The sequence below is a fragment of the Bemisia tabaci genome, chromosome 8 (assembly GCF_918797505.1).
Source record: "Bemisia tabaci chromosome 8, PGI_BMITA_v3".
Classification (NCBI taxonomy): Eukaryota; Metazoa; Arthropoda; class Insecta; order Hemiptera; family Aleyrodidae; genus Bemisia; species Bemisia tabaci.
In genome coordinates, this window is record NC_092800.1 from 44,888,168 (window position 1) to 44,898,601 (window position 10,434).

The 10,434-nt window shown below is 37.3% G+C and overlaps 1 protein-coding gene across 1 annotated transcript in view; it reads right to left on the reverse strand.

Moving 5' to 3' along the window:
• The window catches only part of LOC109040627 (uncharacterized), a 36,644-nt gene extending 32,876 nt beyond the window's left edge, over nucleotides 1-3,768 (reverse strand). The window contains exon 1 of the mRNA XM_019056602.2: nucleotides 3,529-3,768. The gene's annotated coding sequence lies outside the window, so the exon portion shown is untranslated. The remainder of the gene's footprint in view (nucleotides 1-3,528) is intronic.
• Nucleotides 3,769-10,434: the final 6,666 nt, after the last annotated feature.

Consider the following 10,434-nt stretch of genomic DNA (forward strand, 5'->3'; position numbering starts at 1 on the left):
TTTATCCTTTCAAGCAAGGTGATAGGTTCTGCGCAGAACTATATAAGTAAAAGATAGGAAATAATTGAAAAAAGAAAAAAAAAATTACTTGAATTTTTCGTCAAGAATACTGCTCTTGAATCAAGAATAAGGTCACTGGAATAAGGCCGAATCCTGCTTGATATGAGCGGCAGCGGCTTTTTTCTCAAAGTAGGTACGCATTTTGCAGCTTAAGCCAAGAGAAATCTCCTCCTAGCGGCAAATTCAAGAATATTAATTCTTACGTAATCATTTTTTTCCAGTACAATAGCTCCGCAAATTCCACTAATCAAAGCGGCTTGTGAGATGCATATCGACGGTGAAACTGCCAAACCACATATCTCGTTTGCGGTGTTTAAAAATCTCCGCTCACATTTTATTTTTTTGAAGTAGACCAAATCAATATTATGCCTTGAAATTTTCACCGAACTTTCTCCGCACGAAGAGGAAAAATCACAGAAATTTTCAAGACTGGACGTTAAGTAGTTTTTCATTTAAAAAATAAAGTATGACAGGAAGTCTGCGACGTCGCAAACCGAGATACGTGGTTTGGTAGTTTCACCGTCGATATGCATTGCGCTGCTCTAAAAATGTTCCGAGAGTTTTCCATCAAAAATGTTTTTTACAAAGAACAAAACGGTAGGCATAGCCAATAGACAAGTTTATTGATCATGCGATCAACGAAGGTGACGTCATGACTCTGCATTGCGAAATTTTCGGCATTAAAAAATATTTCCACTGCACGTAATTTAGGCATTTTTCGGTGAAAGGGCGTATGAGACGTCCATTTCTGCTAAGATTGTGCAACGTAGTTCTCTATCCGACTGTTTTGCTGTTTATTTTTCGTTGAATCTGCTCAGAGTTTTTCCTGGCGATTTAAAGGACATAAATCGACTGTGAATGAATTTCATTTGCCGCGAACGGTAAGAAAACTGCGCAATCGCAACAGCATGGCAAGTTCCATTCGCCCTTTTACCGAAAAAGTCCTCAAATTCTGCTGTTTCAAAAGATTCAACTGAATAAATAAATATTACATCGATTAATTCGTGGCCAAAACTGTTGAGAAGAAATCAGAGGAAGGGCATGAAGGTTGGACGGAGATGAGAGACTACCTGAGCCGAGCCGGTGCGGAGGAGTCTCGGACCCGCACAAGGGGCTTCGGTTGGGGTCTGAACGGGATTTCACAATCCACGCGGGGTTTGGGAATATGCGACCGGGACACTACCTGGGTTTTGTGCCTGCCTGTGCACTGTTGTGGCCTGATAGGGGAGTGAATTTCTGTATGGGCCACGGTTAGCACATGGTCTAATGAGTCTCGAGGCTCATCACAGATTGCACTTACCACTATCCTGCTGGCCCTGGCTATCAGAGCAAGGAGTACCAAATTTTGAAAAGGATAACAGGGGTATGGAGATCTGTCAAAGAAACGTTTTAAACAAAACGAAGAAGTGAAATTCTCATTCAACGAGTGCCGACCTGATCAGCCATCCTCGAATCAGTTCGCTTGCTTCTGCTTATATATGCATATTTTAAATCAGCGCGTCGCATTCTAGGGTTTTTTTAAAAAAAACCAAGTAACGTAGACTCTTGGTATTCACTGCACATAAACTAATGAGCCCCAGAATGAGAAACAACTTTAAATCATAATTATTGACGGATAAATCAACTTTTTACACGCTTTGGAAAATCTCAGAAGTTCGCGGTAGTCACTTTTCGGTAAGGAACTAAGGGACTCGGTTATTGTATCGAGTGGGGGGTCGAAACGATCGCAAAGGCGGTATACTACGTATACGCGCCAAAAAATAGAACGAACGAAAATATTGGGTCGACATTTTCTTACTGCACAAAAATGTAAAAAAAAAATTGTATCTTAACTGCAAAAATTTAGAAACTCAAAGCACGTAATATTCATTTTCGCTTCATAAAAAGAAAAAAGGACGAACGAAAATATCACATCGAAATTGTCGATGCTTTTTTTTTTAGATCATTCCGAAGAAATTCCCGGAGACTCTTCAGAAAAACTTTCCGTTTTTCCAGCAAAAAAAAAAATAGAAAAAAAAGAAAACCTGAAATGACATGGAACATGAGAAATAACGTGTAACGTTGCAATTAAAGAAAAATACGCTTTTTTCTCGTGCACCTATCTGTATTTAAATTCATTTAGCTCATTAAAAACTTGAACGTGGTTGTTTTACGATTTTTTATTTGTAATTTTTTTCCAGTAATTGACGGTCGCGTTGGCGGCAAAAAATTCAATGATGATCAAGTGAGCTGCCTCTGTATACTTGGGCAAAAATCACAACATAATTTTTCATTTCAATGAGGAAGGAGCGTTTCTATGAAGACAGCACTCGAGATAAGTTCAATTACAGTAACCTAAAATAATATCGGCTCGATTAATTTTCATTGAAAAAACGCGAAAAGGCTATTTACTAATTTCAATAAAATTAAATGAGAAATCCGTCCGTAAAATAGATAAAACAAAAAAAAGAGAAACTTTTCAAACTAGAAAACAAAAATATCACACACGAATTACGAGAAAAAAATGTCAATGACCTTTTTAAACAAATTTAAAGTTCAAATTGGCACCATTCAATGATGTAAAAGAAAGTAGAAAACAATCAATTCACCTGACGTAAAGTTACAAACAAAAGCAGTTTTCAATGAGTCAGTTAAGCTCGGGAGGGATTTGCCTACAAATAGTCGAATCTTACAGTTTTCGATACAAGAAGAACGATGCGAACGTTGAAATTTCACGAAAAATTATCTCCGCGGAGATATAACGCTTCCTTTTTAGGGGTCCTCGAAAGCATGTTTGACCGACCGCCGTGAATCTTCGAATCTACCCGTCATGGACGGGAATATGGCGGCGACGAAGCCAACCTGCTTACTATCACCACGCTGCCGTTGTTGACATCACGATTTCTTGTTTGAGATTGAGTAAGTTCTGCGTGAATGTTTCATATCCTGCATAAATCTGTATCGCATTCTGACTGAAAATCTTAGAGAATTAAGAACAATGAGTATGAATCTCAAATAAAGTAACCTACATAAGCCCCCAATTGACCATCAAAAACACACCGCCAACGCGACGCCGCTGTGTATTCTTCCACTACGCATTCCGCCGCCATATTGATCGTGACGTGTACATTCGAAACCTACGAGCGCGCGGTTCAAACGCAATTTTAGGCCACCCTAATTTTTGGCGCTTTCAAATAAACTTTTCTCCCGTTTGCAGTCATCAAAACAAATTAGGAAGAAAACTGTAAGCTTCGTGGTCACTTACTACTTTCGAATGACACAATAAAAAAGAATGACTTATACGCCTCATTATACTATAAAATAAGCACTTACCTATTTGATTAAGTTGAACACATTGAAAAGTATAGAAAAAAGGGCCGGCTGTGAACTCAACATCAAAACGAAATCAAAAGCGTGCACATAAAAATACGTAAGACACGCAGAAAAGAAGGCAAAATAAAAGAAAATACAAGTTAAAGTCATACGTACAAAAGAACAGAAACAATTGGCGAGATTCGTTAAATATTTAAGCCAGGTCTGTGAAATAGGCCTTATCCACATGCGCACAGTTCGCGAAACTTCGGGCGAACTTGTTCCAGGAACTCATAATAGCTCAGCTGTAACATGTTCCTGAAACCTCGTAGAGCTAATTCGTCTAATGTGCACTCGTGTGGACAACCCCGTGCATCTCTTCTGGTTCAAGCCTAAAAAAAGTGCCCTCGGGCGCGAGAAATTGGAGAGTGCGTGATGAGGCTTACGTCAATTTAAGTGTAGGGAGAGTTTTAAAACACTTTCGACGTACTAATCGTGAGTATGGAGAAAATTAGATGGATTGAGCAGTGGGGTTACAGCATTTACGCCTGGAAAATTGCGTCAACGGAGTATCACCGTGTATCTCGTTCGCGATGTTGTACAATCTCCGCTCCTATTTTAGTTTTTTTGAAGGTGACAAAATCGAGATCATTCTATACAATTGTCAGAGAATTTTCTTCGCGAGGAAAAACAATCGCTGCAGTTTTTAAAAATTGCCGTCAAGTAATTTTGCATGTACAAAATAAAGTATGGCAGGAAGTCTGCAATGTCGCAAATTGAGATGCGTGGGTTTTAATTGTTATCAAACATTTATAAATAAATAAAGCAAAAGGAACCTTGATATATGATACCGCACTGATGTACTGATGATGAATCGTGATAAGGAAGAACACCGTATGAACATTCGGGAGTTGCCAAATTTCCTCCGATAAGAGCTGGGAAACTCCGATAAATTACTGGGAAAATTGCGAATATTATTTTCCAAAAATTTTAGACAGTTGTGCACGCAATTTAATCTAAAATATCTGCAAATTTCGAGGAAAAATATGTAGGATTTTTGTCAAAAATTCATGTTTTATCTAGATAAATTGAGTAACTCTCGAATGTTCATACGGCGTTCCTTCTTAGCATGGCAGTATAGAAGTCCAATGCATATGGTTCCTTTTGATTCAGATTGTTCAGTCGTCGGGTGCAGAGAAGGCATTTTTGGTTGCGACATTTCAGAATCTCCAGCGTAATTTTTACTTCAAAGAGGAGACCATTGGGTGAATTTTCTAAAAATTCACGTTTTCTGCACTGTGAAATTATAGAGAATACACGTATGCTTCAAATGTAATACATGAAATGTTAGCGGAGATTTTGAGACACTGCAACCAAGAGATGCCCTTTCGCACCCAGCGCAACAATTTTCTCGTAGTTCCTTTACGCATAAATATATCGATGTTAAAATTACCAGACCACGGATCTTGTTTGCGGTGTTTAAAAATCTCCGCTCCCATTTTATTTAAAGGAAAGAAGTTGTTTTGAAGTTTTACAGTGTTTTCTTCGCAAAGAAGCAAATCACGGAAGTTTTCAAGAACTGCCACTGAGGAAGTGAGGAGTTTTCCATTTGAAAAATAAAGTATGACAGGAAATCTGTGACGTCGCGAACGGAGAAACGTGGTCTGGTAGTTTCACCGTCAATACTTCCAGTGGAAGTATCCCTCGAATATACTCGTACTTTTTTTCAAGAGAAAAACTTCCCATTCGGGTATGGCTCTAATGACTAATGGATAATTTGCATGCACATTTTTTATTGCTTCATCTGAAAGTGCCGGAAGAGCTGATTTTCCGGGTTCTTTTTTTGTTTTTTTCTGCAATAGGAAATAGTACAAAAATAGATTTAAAAGTGAGAAAATGCACCGCCTAGTGACGTCATCTGGCGGCATTTCCCATTTAAACACAAGTATTTTAGCAGATTAGGTTATGTTGTCATATCTCCTCCAATAATTGTTCAATTTATGAAGCACGGGTATCCTCGTGTTCAGCTCACTTGGCAGCAGGCACGTATCCAGGATTTTGTTTGGGGGGGGGGGGAGGCTTGCGGGTTTCCTTTACTACCAGGGGGTCCGGGGGCCCTCCCCCGGAAAATTGTGGAAATTTGTAATCTAATTAGACATGAGGCTTCCGTGACGCAGATTTTCCATCAATGTCTGCAGAAAAATTACGTGTCCTTTCCGAACTTTCAGCAAAAAGTGCATACGTGCATTCCAAAAGATCCTGCAAATTTTTGAAATTTTAACTCTATTTGGACGCATTTCGAGGCTTTCGTGACGCAGATTTTCCATCAGCTTCTGCATAAAAATTACGCCTTTTTTTACTTTTAGCATAAAATACTTTCGAATTCTATACATTCAACAAAACTGGAAAATTTTGGAAATTTGTAATCTAATTAGACGCATTTTGAGGCTTCCGTGACGCAGATTTTCCATCAGTTTCTGCCTAAAAGTTAGACCTTTTTTTTTACTTTTAGCATAAAAAACCTTCGAATTATTCGCATTCAACAAATCCAGAAAATCTTTGAAATTTAACTCTATTCGGCCGCATTTCGAGGCTTCTGTGACGCAGATTTTCCATCAATGTCTGCAGAAAAATTACGATTCCTTGCTGACTTTAAGCAAAAAATGCATACATGCATTCCAAAAGATCCTGAAAATTGTTGAAATTTTAACTCTATTTGGACGCATTTCGAGGCTCTTGTAACACAGATTTTTCATAAATTTATGCAGAAAAATTACGCTTTTTTTTTTACTTTAACACAAAATACTTTCGAATTTTTACATTCAACAATGCTGGAGAATTTTTGAAATTTCATCTCTAATTGGACGCATTTTGAGGCTTTTCTGACGAAAATTTTAGGAATGAACACGGTATTTTCATTTGAGACAAAAGAGATAAATATCTTCGACGGTCTCAAACTTCTGCTTTTCCCGTACTTTCTCATCTTCTGTCTCCTCTTTCCTTCTCTTTTTCCTACTTTTTTTTGCTTTCGGGGGGGGGGGGGGCTTGAGCCCCCCAAGCCCCCCCTGGATACGTGCCTGCTTGGCAGCGTCCACTTAAACACAAAATTCATCAAATTTCAGACACCTGCAAATTCTCCATTTATGTCATTCGAAGAATCGACTCAATAAAGTTGGAAACTTGACGGCAGGGCACGAACGTATTCGGCATGTGAAAATGGATTTTGGTTGATATAGGGTGCTCCTCTATCTACGGCTTCAAACAGGATTGGAAGCGACTTTCCTCCCTCCTCCTCCTCCTTTTCTCGTGAAGACGAATATGTACAGTGAAAGGAAAGTCGAGTGGGGCTTCGATTATAATTATGTATAGCTCGTCATCACAGCACTGAATCACCACACATTACATGTCACTATCGTTCAACATGAAAACGCTGATTTACATACTTTGGAGTGCCAAAAAGCCGCCTATAAAGCTTTAATTTTGTATTAAATTAGTAGATTCGACATCGGGTTCAACCATAAAAGAGCCAACACATTTTACATTTAGGCATAAAAATAAGCAACATCGGGTTTTTTTTGCATTTTGTTTTAGCTTTGAATAATTTGTTGATCGGAAATTTCTATATGAACGAGTGTTCAAGTTTGTACAAATTGGGTTAATCTCGAATGATTCTATACCCTCTAGCCTCCTTATGAATTAATGCTTTATTTTAAATGGATGAGGTAAGAGTATTTTTGCTTCTATGGTAGATTTTTGGTCATCGATCATTTTAAATTTATGAAAAGAGCAGTCTGTTCCTCTGACTAGGAGTTGTTACTCTCAGGTAAATCTTACAGAATGCACATTGTTACTCCTCAGTATTATGAAGTTTGATCACCGATTGAATTCTTCCTTGAATTTTTTTCCGATGAAAAAACTCAATTACGTTTGTTCTGAAATGAATCAGAACTATGATCAGTTCTTGCATATTTAGGTATATTTTTACTTTCAATCAATACCTCCTATAAAATTAAGTTTTAATGATGTTTTTATGAAAGTATCCACAAATACGGTATTGAAATTTTAGCGCCGAACATTCTGACTTTTAAATTTTGCACAGTGGCCCGATCGAGTTTGAAATTAAAAATAAAAATTAAACGGGTTCGATCAGAGTCATCCTAACTAAATTTTGACTTCATTTTGCAATTAGGAACTACAATCTCCAACTCATTTGTAAAATTAATTATTTGCTTATGCAAATCAATGGCACACACATTGTTTTCAAAGTGAGCTGGAAAGTCTAGTTCCCGATTGTAAAATTAAGTCCATTTCGTGTTGCAAAATTTGCGTCCTCGTGTAAAAAAGGCGATGAAATTTGTGTTTTTCTTTCATATTATAAAAAATATACTCTCATAATTGCAAGGCATCCCTAGTAGCAGAACCATAGAAGGAAAATATAAAGATTTTTTACGAAAATTATTTTTTTTATAGAACGCATGCATACGAAAGTGTTAAAAGTGAACGTTTTTATGTAACCATTATATATAAAAATTCATAATTTTCGTGAGCTTTTCGCAAAAATGTTAAAAAATCTTCTAATTCGCAAAAAACTCACGAAAATTATGAATTTTTTTTATATCATAGTTACATACAAATGTTCACTTTTTACACTTTCGTATGCATGCGAAATACAGAAAAATTAAAAAATTGTCTATAAAAAATATCCTTATCTAGCTTTTATCATTTTTTATATTACGGTCAGGTCGGAACTTAATTGGACTTTTTTTTATACAAGCGTTACACTTTTTTTTTATATAAAACTACCATTCAGATAACAGATATGTTTTTTCTTTATATTTTTTTTTAGAAAAACAAAAATTTGTTCTGCTACTAGGGGCAGAGTTCAACTTCGTTTTCTGCTAAAGAAGAATAAAAAATAAAAAAAAATACAACGTTGAAATGAGGCAACGACTGACATAATCCAATAAAAAAACTCGATGCAAATGGCGAATCGAATAGTGACGCTGTCATCCAAAGATAACACACACAAAAAAAGCCGTACCCGCGAACCGCACGCTAACCAAAAAACGCCTTACATTGATAAAACTAATCGTGCTCCATGAATGACCGTGTTGCATATGCAAAAAAAATGAAGGCGCGCCGGCTTTCGTTGCTCGCGCAAGAATGAAAGAGACACGCAACGTAGAAAGTTTTAAACAATTTTATCTCGTCCGACCGAAACCTCAATTTGTATTATTGAAACGAGTGTAAGTATGGATATCCAGCCAGTTTGGCTTAGTGGTCGGCGTGTATGACTGAATGTCAATATGCCCCGAGTTCGAATCCCTGTAGTGGTGACGGGTGGACCTGATGAAACAAACTCCGCTCGACCTTAATCCTAGTATATAGCTGAGATAACCAGCCCCCCCCCCCCCCAATGCATGTATGCACTATCTCACAAAGTTAGGGTAGGGTGTAATAAAATTACTGGTACATTATATCATCTATCTCTACCGTGCTGAGCGAAATTCGCGGATCTTTACTTTAGGTTTTGAGAGCATTTTTCAGACAAAACGCTTAGTAAAAAGAAAATCCGAGCATGTATATTGTTTATTCCTTCAGGATAGGTACTGTATATCCTATAGTGTTCACCCTGAATATAAATAAATATGCAAGTATGAAAGTTGCCTCATTCTGTGTCTTGTGTAGTACACCTGAGAAATAGTCACAAAATCTGAAATGGAGAACTGGAATTCTATGTGACATATAACCACCGGTAGGGTACCGGAAGTAAAGGGAAATGACCAAAAATAAAATAAAGTTTCAACTGTAATACGCGTTTAATTTTGTAATAAGAGCAATCTCAATAGTTAATTACCATTGTCTTAGAGTGACGCTGCGGTTAATGGACAATTGAGGGGCTTGGAGGACAGAGCGCATTTTAGTGCAGTTTTTGGAATTTCAAGAAATACGCGGTTGAGGTTTCGAAACCACATGGGTCCTTATGCCGGAAAGGAAGTTAAAACTGACTTTTTGATGATTTATAATTGGACTGCATTTTGTAATTTGGAACTATAAATTCTTGCTCTTCTGGAAAAACACTTATGTGCACAGGGAGACTAAATAGCACATACCTTTTTTTTTTTTTTTAACCCGGATTAGGATTTATAGTTCCAAATTACAAAACGTAGTCCAATTGGAATGTGGAATCGAATTTTTTACAGAATATGATTAAGTCTTGTTTTACTTGAAATCACTATAATATCTCATTTTTTTTTTCAAAAACTGCACTTCTGCGCCTTGTCCCCTAACCCCCTCAATTATGCCTCTATACAAGAGGCTTCTTTGCATTGTATTTCATAGATCAGTTCTATAGTTTGCCAAAATAAATCATGAAAAATGCAGAAGAGGACATATTGCTGTTAATTAGTCATACTACTAGTCTTGCAAAATGTGAACGATGTTTCTCGAACTGTGTAAAAATGACATTTTATTAGAGTGCTTGCTTGTAAAATAAAACCCCCATTTGCAAACAACCTCCTGTAAATGTCAGTGCACTCACAGGAGATAAAACAAGTAAAGACCGTGAGGTGCGAAGGACTCGTTCACATGAACATCAAAACGATGTAAATTATGGTACAGTGTTTCAATTTTTCGCCGCGAACACTAAGCGCTGGGCGTCGGAGCGAAAATAGTTAACCATTAGGTATGTAAATATTCGCGCTTGGACGTCGCGAATTTGCATATTGGCCATATTGAAGGCGCTCATTCATTATTCATGCAGCACTGCTTCCTCGACTGTTTCTGGGCATCCCACACCGGTGCCTTTCATGTTTATTTGTTTACCCGCTCATTTGTTCGTTTACAATGTTCGCTGCAATAACCACCGTTTTCCGTTTGATTGAACTTCGCTCTGTCTCGCAATAACGGAACAAGTTTTAGATGCTCTCCTAATGTAATTGAGAGAACACTCAAAAGGCGAAGTTCCCTAACTTCATTTTGTTGATGTTTCACAATAGCTCAAACTTTAACTTGATTATACTTCTGTGATTGTTTTCCACAGTCGGTCAGTATAAATAATTGCATATTATTTGATTAAAATAT